The 10,541-nt window shown below is 45.5% G+C and overlaps 1 long non-coding RNA gene across 1 annotated transcript in view; it reads right to left on the bottom strand.

Moving 5' to 3' along the window:
* Positions 1 to 7,945: 7,945 nt before the first annotated feature.
* The window catches only part of LOC105533441, a 98,149-nt gene continuing 95,553 nt past the window's right edge, over positions 7,946 to 10,541 (bottom strand). Inside the window, exon 5 of the long non-coding RNA XR_001005117.1 lies at positions 7,946 to 8,484. This is a non-coding gene — a long non-coding RNA (uncharacterized LOC105533441). The remainder of the gene's footprint in view (positions 8,485 to 10,541) is intronic.

The raw sequence follows: 10,541 nt of genomic DNA, 5'->3' as shown, positions 1-10,541 counted from the left end.
AGACTTTAGTAAGAAAAACGATGGGAGAGGGGCAAACAAATACAACTAAAAAAGCAATTAAGGCCTTGGAAACAGCTGTTGATAAAAACACAGGTAAGGGGATTTTTAGAAAAATTATGTGTAACAAATCTGCAGGTGGAATGAAATGGGTCCCCAGGCAGTGAAGAAACTTGTTCAAAAAAAAAAAAAAAAAAAAGCTTGCTGAATCATGAACAAATCACAAAAGTAATAGTAATAACAGGAAATTTTGCATTAAGTGTTATAGGGAGCTTGGGAGAGGGAGGCGTTTCGGGCAGCTCAGTTGCTTCTAGGTAAAGAGGCACAGCGAGATGACAAAGATAGTAGTGCAAGGCGTGTCCCCTACTCGACTCCCCTCAGTGGCTGGCCATCATATTTAGAGGATGGATTATGGTCAGAATCAGAATGACCAAGACTATAAGGAGAATCAAGGCCGGGCACGGTGGCTCACGCCTGTAAACCTAGCACTTTGGGAGGCCAAGGCCGGCAAATCATTTGAGGTCAGGAGTTTGAGAACAGCCAGGCCAACATGGTGAAACCCCATCTCTACTAAAAATACAGAAATTGGACAGGTGTGGTGGCAGGCACCTGTAATCCCAGCTACTCAGGAGGTTGAGGCAGGAGAATTGCTTGAACCCGGGAGGCGTAGGTTGCAGTGAGCCAGGATCATGCCACGGCATTCCGGCCCGGGCGACAGGGCAAGACTCTGTCTAAAAAAAAAAAAAAAAGAAAAGAAAAGAAATCAAGTCTGCAAGTGTTCTTTATGCTCTTCTTATGTCCAGGGCAACAAGCCAAGTGGGAGATATAAAGATGATCAAGACTGGCTCTGGATCTCAGGAAACATTGGGACCATAAAGACAACAGCTATAAACACAATAACCCAAGGAAAAGGCCATCAATACTGGGACAGAATTTGCCCTAAGAGTATCAAGAAAGGCTTCCTGTGGGAGGCAGCATTTGAGCTGACCTTGAAGGGATAGAAAAAAAGAACAGGAAAAGTGTTTCAGGCAGGAAAATGGCATTCATCCATCCAAGTATCCATCTGATTAACAAATAGTTATTGGGCACTCACTTGCCGTTAGACACTGCGCTAGTAGCTGACAAGAGACTTTCCAGTAAAAAGAGATAAAGTCCCGGCCCTTGAGGAGCTACACGGGAGGCAGATGTTAACCAAAGCGTCAAACCTTCAGATGTAACTCGCATGCAGCCAATGCCATAAGGGGCACTCTGAGGTTCTGTCCAAGGCTCTAACAGCGACATCTAGCCCAGTAGAAAATTCAAAGTGGGCCCTTGCTGAGGGTAGCAGAATGAGATCCGAAGGGTGAGTCAAAAACATCCATGCAGAAAGAGGAGACCGCAGCATTCCCGACATGGGCAGCAACATGCTTTAAGACGAGAAAGAGGCGTAAGAGTAAGAGTCTGAAATAGGCCCAGAGGCTGGAATGTGGCAAGTGGGAAATAGTGCATGAGAAACAGGGCCACAGAGGCAGGTGGGGTCTTGAGGGTCTTGGTGAGAAGCCACCATCATTTATTCTAAGAACAATGGATAGTATTGGAAATATTTTTATTGGTGTCCTTGTGTGGTGCGAAGATAGGAGGTGGCAAGGTGAGAGTTTTATCTTGGAAAGATGATCTAACTGAAGTGTGGAGACTAGATGAGGGCCAGAGTGGACGAACCTGTCTGGCAGGAGATAGGGTGGAGGTCAGGACTGGGAGGGCAGCAGGAGTAATGGGGAGAAATGATGCCAAGAGTTATTTGGGGTAGGTCAACCAGACTGGAAGGTAGATTTGGGGACTTTGGTAAGGAAAAGGGAAGAGTTAATGATACTCCTGGCACTCAGGACCACACAGATGGTGGTGCCAATCCCTAGGTAAGGAAAGGAGCTATTATGGTAGACAGAGATGCACTGTGTGAAGACACATGTGTGAAAATCTGGCTAATATTGTGTCTCCCCCAGTAGACTACAAGTTCCTTTAAGGCAGGAATGGAGACCCTGTTTCTTTTTGCTCAAAATTGTGACCTTGGCAAGTAATACAATGTCTGACAAACAGCAAGTGCTCCGTAACTGCTTGTTAATTGATAGGATGTTGGATGAACGATTCTGGTTTTGGACATGTATAGTCTGAGGTGTTTTAAGGCATCCACAAGGAGATGTGAGGTAAAAAGCTAGATATATGAGCTGCAGCTCAGGGGAGAAGTCAGGATGGGAGGTACAGATGCGTGATGGGCCAAGGTCAGCAGAAAGAGGGAAAAGCTCAACAGGCTCTGGAATCAGCCTTGAGGAATTCTAGCATGTCAGGTCCAGGAGTAGAGCGAAAGAGCATAAAGAAGAAAGAAACAGCAGCCCAAGTCAGAGGGAGTGTTTCAGGAAGGATAGAGTGGTCAACGGTGTCAATTGCAAGTAAGATGAGAACTGAAGAATGTCCTTTGGGCTTAGCAACACTGAGGTCATGAGTGACCTTTGTGGGAGCTGTTTTTTGTGGAGCGATGGGGTGGAAGCCAGACTGGAGGCGGTGAGGAGTGGGAGGTGATGAAACGCTGACAGGGAGTAGACGCAAACCTTAGGAGGAGAGGTGGGGCAGATGTTGAGCAAAGGCAGGAGTATGCTGGGCACATTTGAGCAGTAAGAACAGGCTAGTGTGGCTAGAACAGAGAGTTCCTTGTGCATTTTTTCCTGCCCCAACATCCCCTGATGGACAGACACTCTAGGTCATTAATGGAGATCAGAGTATGAGGAGGAGTGGATTTCACTGAAGTGATGAGCTTGAGTTTTAGAGATGTTCATTTTGCAGGGGGGCTTGTGCAGCAGACAAGGGTAAAGAGATGTCTGCAGGGTAGCTGGAAATACAGGTCTGGGGTGGCATCTGCAAACTACAGCCACCAGCCAAATACAGCCTGCCACCTGTTTTTGTACGGCCAGCCCACCAGCTAAGAATGGCTTTTACCTTTTTAAATGGTTGGAAAAATCAAAAGAAAAATAATATTTGGTGACATGTAAATCGTATATGGAATTTGAATTTCAGTGTCCATAAATAAAGTTTTATTGGAACACAGCCACACTCATTCATTTCCATATTGTCTATGGCTGCTTCTGCACTACTACAGCAGTTGAAGAGTTGGGACAGAGACCATTGGCCTGCACAGCCTAAAATATTTACTATCTGGCTCTGCACAGTAAAAGTTTGCCAATCCTTGGTCTAGGGCATAGAAGAGCAACCAGAGCAACTCCTGTCAGTCTATATTTCAGAAAAGAATTAAGTTAAAAAGACCAGACCACGCTGCGCATTAAGGAACACAGGTGGCTGGCCATTTGTGGGGTGTGAAGGAGGTGGCAACGGCCTGATCCTTCTGGGTCTGTGATGGACATCTGCTATCCCTCAACGTGTCCCCCTCTTGCTGATGTAATGAGCAGGTCCCCCACAATGCTCGGCGTAAAGGGTACATCTTCACAGAAACATTTCCCTTCCTTAAGTGAGCTCTCTGCTGTCTTAAACAAAGCTTCTTTCCCTTCTCCTTATGGCACTTGTCACCATGGTAATTAAATAATTATTTGTAGAATTCTTGGTTTAATGCCTGTCTCGCCCACTGGACTGAGAAGCACTATGGTAATGACTTAAGACAGCAGGCTCTAAAAACGGGCTGCTTGATTCCATCCTGGCTCTGGTTACACTGGCTGGGTAACTGTGACTTACTTACCCTCTCCTGGTCTCAGTTTCCTCATTGGTAAAATGTAGACAGTGAGATTCTGTACCTTTCGGGGTTGTGAGGATTAAATGAGATAATAGAGGCAAAGTGCTCAGGGTGCTGTGATAGCCTAAGTGCTCAGTAAGGGTGTTACCATCAGTAGCCATTCGGATGCAGGGAGCATGGGAAAGGAGTGGGAGAAAACAAGGATGAAACCTGCATTTCATGGCAGCTGGCAGATGGTGATGCCATTTCCCGAGTCAAGGAACATGAGAAGAGGAGTGGGCTTGGGGGACTTGCCACGTCCAAGGTGCCTGGAGACACCCAAGTGGCAATGCAAGGTAGACAGGTGGGAACGGAGCTCAGAGGGTTGTTGGGTGCAGTAGAGGATCGTAGATGTGTGAAGATGGCTTGAAATTGCTGAGGGGGAAACAAAAGATTGTTGGGCTGTGTTTTTGGTGTAGGTAAAAATGCTCTAGCATTTGTCGTAAGTACTCTGTCCATACCTCAATGAACATAAGCTATTATGATGTTATGTTCCTTGGGACCTGGGACTAGCTTGTCCTGTTGACTGCTAGATCCCCAGTACTAGTACTTCAGGCACAGCAGCTAGCATATAACAGATGTTCGACAAATATTTATCAAATAATAAGTAAAGGAATGAAGGAAAAGAGACACACTACATATTAAGTTGATAACCAGGTTGGAGGTTACTGCAAATGTGTGACCTACCCTGGACCATCATCAGCAATCCTCACACATGACGACAGCTTCCTACTTCAAACACCTGTGTCTTACTGCCTAAGGAATTCCCTGGTGACAGGAGCAGGCTGACCCATGCCTGGGGCAAACTGGAAGTGCTAGGGAGTTAACATCTCAGAAGGAGCAAATCTCACCCACTAAGGGATGGCCCTTGGTGGAAAATAGCCAGCACTCTCAGCCCTCAGCTGGACATTCTGTGAGCTGTGCTCTTGCCAAGGAATTGGCTCACATGTGTCCTCAGTGGATCCATGATCACCACACAGCAGTCAGAATTCAGGATCACAGGAGGGTGAAAGCTATGGTCAACTAGTCAAAGGGATTCCTAAACATCTGAATCACAGGTCCTCAAAACAAGATGAAAATGAGGAAATCAGCATTTGGGGCTTCTGCTAGGACCACAGTCATCTGACCCTTCGTGTCTGGACCCCACAGCTTCCTGGAAGCAGGCTGGCAGCTGACCAAGCACTGATCAAGGTGTGGGGCAGCTCTATAACGAAAGACCTGGTCACCATGGACAAATGACGTCAGAGTCAGTCTCCTTATCTGGCCAAAAGGTGGTAATTACCTATCTGCTTGCCTCAGAGGTCAAAAGAGCAAACTATCGCAAGAACAGAAAACCAAACACCGCATGTTCTCACTCATAGGTGGGAATTGAATAATGAGATCACTTCGACACAGGAAGGGGAACATCACACACCGGGGCCTATTGTGGGGAGCAGGGAGGAGGGAGGGATAGCATTAGGAAATATGCATAACGTAAATGACGAGTTAATGGGTGCAGCACACCAACATGGCACATGTATACATATGTAACAAACCTGCACGTTGTGCACATGTACCCTAGAACTTAAAGTTTAATAATAAATAAATAAATAAATAATTTTAAAAAGAGAGAGTAGAAGAGACAGTGCTTTTTAATGTCAGAGATCTGAAGACACAGTGGGGAAGATGTTACCAAAGCATCCCTGGGTTCAATTTCCCCAAAAGCCTGCCAGTGGACAAATCCAAGTTGCTTCCTGGGTTTGCCACTTGCCCTGGCTCACCTGTCCCACCTGAGAAGTACTGAGGAAGTGGAGACTGCACAGGTACCACTGTTACCCCCTGCCCCCACCAAGAATCTTCTTTCTTGTGTAGTTTTAGGAGTGAAGGGAACAAAACCGTACAAGGAAGGAGCCAATAAATGTGCACATACCCTGCATCAGCACTTGGCCCTTTTCACATTCCTCTTTTGACCTTCCTAACGGCACTAAGAAGTAAAACGTCCCCGCTTCAGGTGAGGAATCTGGGGTCCGAGGAGATTAAATAACTTGTTCAAGATCACACAGATAATAAGTGGCAGAGTGGGGATTTGAAAACAGGAATTTCTGTGTGGCTCCCAAGCCCATGGGCTTTCTACTGTAGCACATCCAGTTCTGCCTGCATCTGGAAAATCCTCTCCAGTGATGTCATAAAATGTTACTGGGCCTCAAAGGTCCTTCCCAGAAGGCTCCAGCCAGTATATTAAGAACATATGAATTTCCTTTTTTTTTTTTTTTTGAGACGGAGTTTTGCTCTCGTTGCCCAGGCTGGAGGGCAATGGTGTGATCTCGGCTCACTGCAACCTCCGCCTCCCTGGTTCAAGTGATTTGCCTGCCTCAGCCTCCTGAGTAGCTGGGATTACAGGTATCTGCCACCATGCCCAGCTACTTTTGTATTTTTAGTAGAGACAGGGTTTCTCCATGTTTGCCAGGCTGGTCTCCAACTCCTGACCTCAGGTGATCTGCCTGCCTCAGACTTCCAAGTGCTGGGATTACGGGTGTAAGCCACAGTGCCCGGCCAGAACATATGAATTTTCTCTATCAGTTAAATACAAATAGTCTAACCCAGCTCTTGTGATTCCTTCTTTGATTCAACCCAACTTCTCCCTACCCTAACTCTGAACATACTCTCACTGTTTCTAGGGGGCAACTGAGAAGCCCGGACATTCAGATCATTCAGACCACAGGGAGGTAAAACCAGGGTGAGGAGAGGAAAATGAAACTTGCAAAGATGCAGAGAGAAAAGGATGCAGCCATGGAAACCACAAGGGCAGGCATGGCCTGTTTGGTTCCTTTCCTAATCACACAGAAATATATGTGTGCCAACATTATCTTTCACTGAAGACACCACAAATTGTCAGTGCCTGGTACATTATAGGCATTCAAATTATGTAATGAATGAACCAACATGCTCATCCCTCCTTCCTTCTCTCTGTTCGACTTTTGAGCTATGAAGTCTTCCTGGGTTTGGTAATCATCTCCCACATCCTTTGCCCCTATCTTTCTATATCCAATGTATTTCACTCCTGTTAGCATATTGGCCCAGCTGACCCTGGGCTTTCTGTTGGATTGCTGAGCCATTCGTGACCTGTAGTTAGAATAAATTCAGAGACCAGTTACTCCTGAGGACAGACAACCACATGGCAGTGACTGGAGTCACCATACACTTGGCCCTATGTGCACCGGTTATGATGGTTTCTAGACACAGTGATTAAGTCTTTGGCCTTGGAGTTGACAGAGAAGACCTTATAGGTGTGACAGTCTATTTCCAAAGGAAGAGGTCCAGTCTCTCTAGGGCTTTGATTCTTCAAAAAAAAAAATCCTGTCCCAATGTCATGTTCTGTCCTAGAATATCAGCAGAACATCAGAGGTGGGCAGACCCATGAGATTTCTCTAATTCTGTTTTGTGCTCAGTGCATAGTTTAAAAAAGGACAAATAGAGAAGTTTGTAAAGTGGCTCCTAGAATTCTGCTTCTGACCATGATGAAATCACTGGTATCAACTGGTTCTGCTATTACAAATGTTTATGATGCTAAACAAAATGTATGAAACAACTATTAATGCTTTCAGATATTGTCAACACACATCACAGGCTTGTCATGCTTGTGAAAATAGAAACAATTGAGGTGAGACCCTGGATTTCTGCCTATAACCCAGAACAGAGGAGGAACCCAATCAGATAGGAACCTTCCTGAGATGAAGAGACAAGGATCAAAGTTAAGGGAGGTTGAGGTGGCTGGAATGTGAGGGACACAGTACCAAAGAAGAAGCAGCTACAAGGAGAAAGAGCTCCAGACATCCTCGTTGGGTGCCCTAGAGTATTTGTCTAAACATTAAGCTGCATATTTGTAGGATAGGGCTCCAAAAGATCACACAGAGAACAATTATCAGAAAAAGAACAATTTCCAGTGAGCTGTAAACTGAACAACTATGAGAATTTACACGTGGTCCAGGGCGTGGTGGCCCACGTCTGTAATCCCAGTGACTCTAGAGGCTGAGGTGGGAAAATCAATAACAACATTCACAATGTTCTGCATGAAAATAATCAGGAAAATGTAAGCTCTAACAGAAAAATCAATCTTTGCAAGCAGATCAGAAATGACAGAGATGTCGGAATTGGCAGATAAGGAATCGAAAACAGCTATAATAGTTTCAAGGAGCTAAATGAAAACATGAACCAAATGAGAAGAGAAATGGAAACTACTTTTAAAAATCCAAATAGAACTTCTAGAGCTCAAAATATAGCATCTGCAATAAAAATATTAACTGGATAGGACTAAGATCAGATTAGATAATGCAGAATAAAATATCAGTGAACTTGAAGACAAGACAGTAAAAACTATTCAGTCTGACACACATAGCGGGAAGAAGGCTGAATAAACAAAGAAAGACTAAGAGGACATGGCTGTATCAGTCACAGTTCTGCAGAGGGACAGAACCAATGGGATATATATATATGAATTTATTAGGGAGAACTGACTCACATGATTACAAAGGCAAAGTCCCATGGTATGCTGTCTGTAGGCTGGAGAATGAGAAAACCTAGTTGCGTGGCTCAGTCCAAGTCTAAAAGATTCAAAATTCGGAAAGCCAACAGTGCAGTCTGCAGCCTGAAGCTCTGGGTCTGAGAACCCCAGGGGAGCCACTGGTGCAAGTCCCAGAGTCCAAAGGCTAAAGAACCTGGAATCTGATGCCCAAGGGCAGAAGAAAAGGCATCCCACTCTGGAAGAGAGAGAGAGAGAGGAGCTAGGTTAGCTCTTCATCTAACTTACTTGTGCTTTCAGGGCCTGCTCAGTCCAATAACGTATATACCACTTCCATTCGATAATGGAATGCTGCTGTGCATGCCTGACTTTGTGGCTAGATGGGTCAGATAACACCTACTCCATGATGGGCAGCTCAGGTCATAAGGAAACTTGGTGGCCCATGATCAAGCATTCAGTTTCTATTATATTAAGGCCCAGTAGCAGACCGACTAGGTTTTCTGTGTCTCAAAAAGAGAGTAGTAGGCCAAGCGCGGTGGCTCATGCCTGTAATCCCAGCACTTTGGGAGACCCAGGCAGGCAGATCACCTGGGGTCGGGAGTTCAAGACCAGCCTGACCAACATGGAGAAACTCCATCTCTACTAAAAATACAAAATTAGCTGGGCATGGTGGCAAATGCCTGTAATCCCAGCTACTCAGGAGGCTGAGGCAGGGGAATCGTTTGAACCCAAGAGACGGAGGTTGTGGTGAGCGGTGAGCTGACATTGTGCCACTGCACTCCAGCCTGGGCAACAAGAGAGAAACTCCATCTCAAAAAAAAAAAAAAAAAAAAAAAAAGGTAGTCATCTGCAGATGCAAGCAGGACCTCGCTCCAAACCCTCAAGGCCTCCTTTGTGATTCACCTATAGGGACCTGCCAATGCTCCAGACAGCATCCCTATCTGCCACTGACACCTCAAGCACCATGGAATCTGCTGGATCATGTGGCCCAAGAACCAGAGCAGCTTGTGCAGCAGCCTGGATCTGTTGCAGAGCCTTCCCCCGTTCTGGGCCCCACTTAAAACTAGTAGCTTTTCAGTCACCTCATCAAGGGACCAGAGCAGCACATCCAAATGAGGAATGTGTTGCCTCCACAATCCAAATAGGCCCACTAGGTGTTGTGACTATTTCCTGGTTGTAGGGGGGACCAGATACAACTTATCCTTCACCTTAGAAGGGATATCCCGACAGCCCCACATCACTATACCCCCAGAACTTCACTGAAGTAGAAGACACCTGAATTTTATTTGGATTTATTTCCCACCCTCTGATGTGCAAATATTTTACCAATAAGTCCACAGTGGTTGCTACTTCTCATTCACTAGGTCCAGTCAGCTTAATGTCATCAATGTAATGGACCAATGTGATAGCTTGTGGAAGGTAAAAGCAATCAAGATCCGTGGGAGCTAGATTATGACATACAGCTGGAGAGTTGACATACCCATGAGGTAGGACAGTGAAGGTGTATTACTAACCTTGTCAGCTGAGGGCAAACTGCTTCTGGTGGGCCTTATGGACAGGTATGGAGAAAAAGCCATATGCTAGATCAATAGTTGCATACCAGGTACCAGGATATGTGTTAATTTGCTTAAGTAAGGAAGCTACATCTGGTACAGCAGCTGCAATTGAAATCACCACTTTATTAAGCTTACAATAATCCACTGTCATTCTCCAAGATCCATCTGTCTTCTGCACAGGCCAAATAGGACACTTGAATGGGGATGTGATGAGAGTCACCACCCCTGCATCTTTCAAGTCCTTGATGGTGGCACTAATATCTGTAAACTCTCCAAGGATGTGATATCGTTTTTGATTTACTATTTTCCTAGGTAGAGGCAGCTCTAATGGCTTCCATTTGGCTTTTCCCACCATAATATCCTTCACTCCCACAGGTTGGGGGACCAATGTGGAAATTCTGCCAGCCATGTCTATTCCAATTATGCCTATTCTAATTATGCATTCTAGAACTGGGGAAACACCTACACGATAGGTCCAGGGACCTACTGGACCCACTGTAAATTGGAACTGAGCTAAAACTCCATTGATTAACCTAGCCCACATAATCCCCTACTCTAACTGGAGGGCCACAATGACGTTTTGTGTCTCATTTTAAAAATTCCGGCTGGGCGCGGTGGCTCAAGCCTGTAATCCCAGCACTTCAGGAGGCCGAGACGGGTGGATCACGAGGTCAGGAGATCGAGACCATCCTGGCTAACACGGTGAAACCCCGTCTCTACTAAAAAGTACAAAAAACTA

Source organism: Mandrillus leucophaeus, unplaced genomic scaffold (assembly GCF_000951045.1).
Source record: "Mandrillus leucophaeus isolate KB7577 unplaced genomic scaffold, Mleu.le_1.0 Scaffold125, whole genome shotgun sequence".
In the NCBI taxonomy this organism is placed as follows: Eukaryota; Metazoa; Chordata; class Mammalia; order Primates; family Cercopithecidae; genus Mandrillus; species Mandrillus leucophaeus.
Note: the sequence above shows the minus strand (reverse complement) of the source record. Positions and strands in the feature narration are given on the sequence as shown.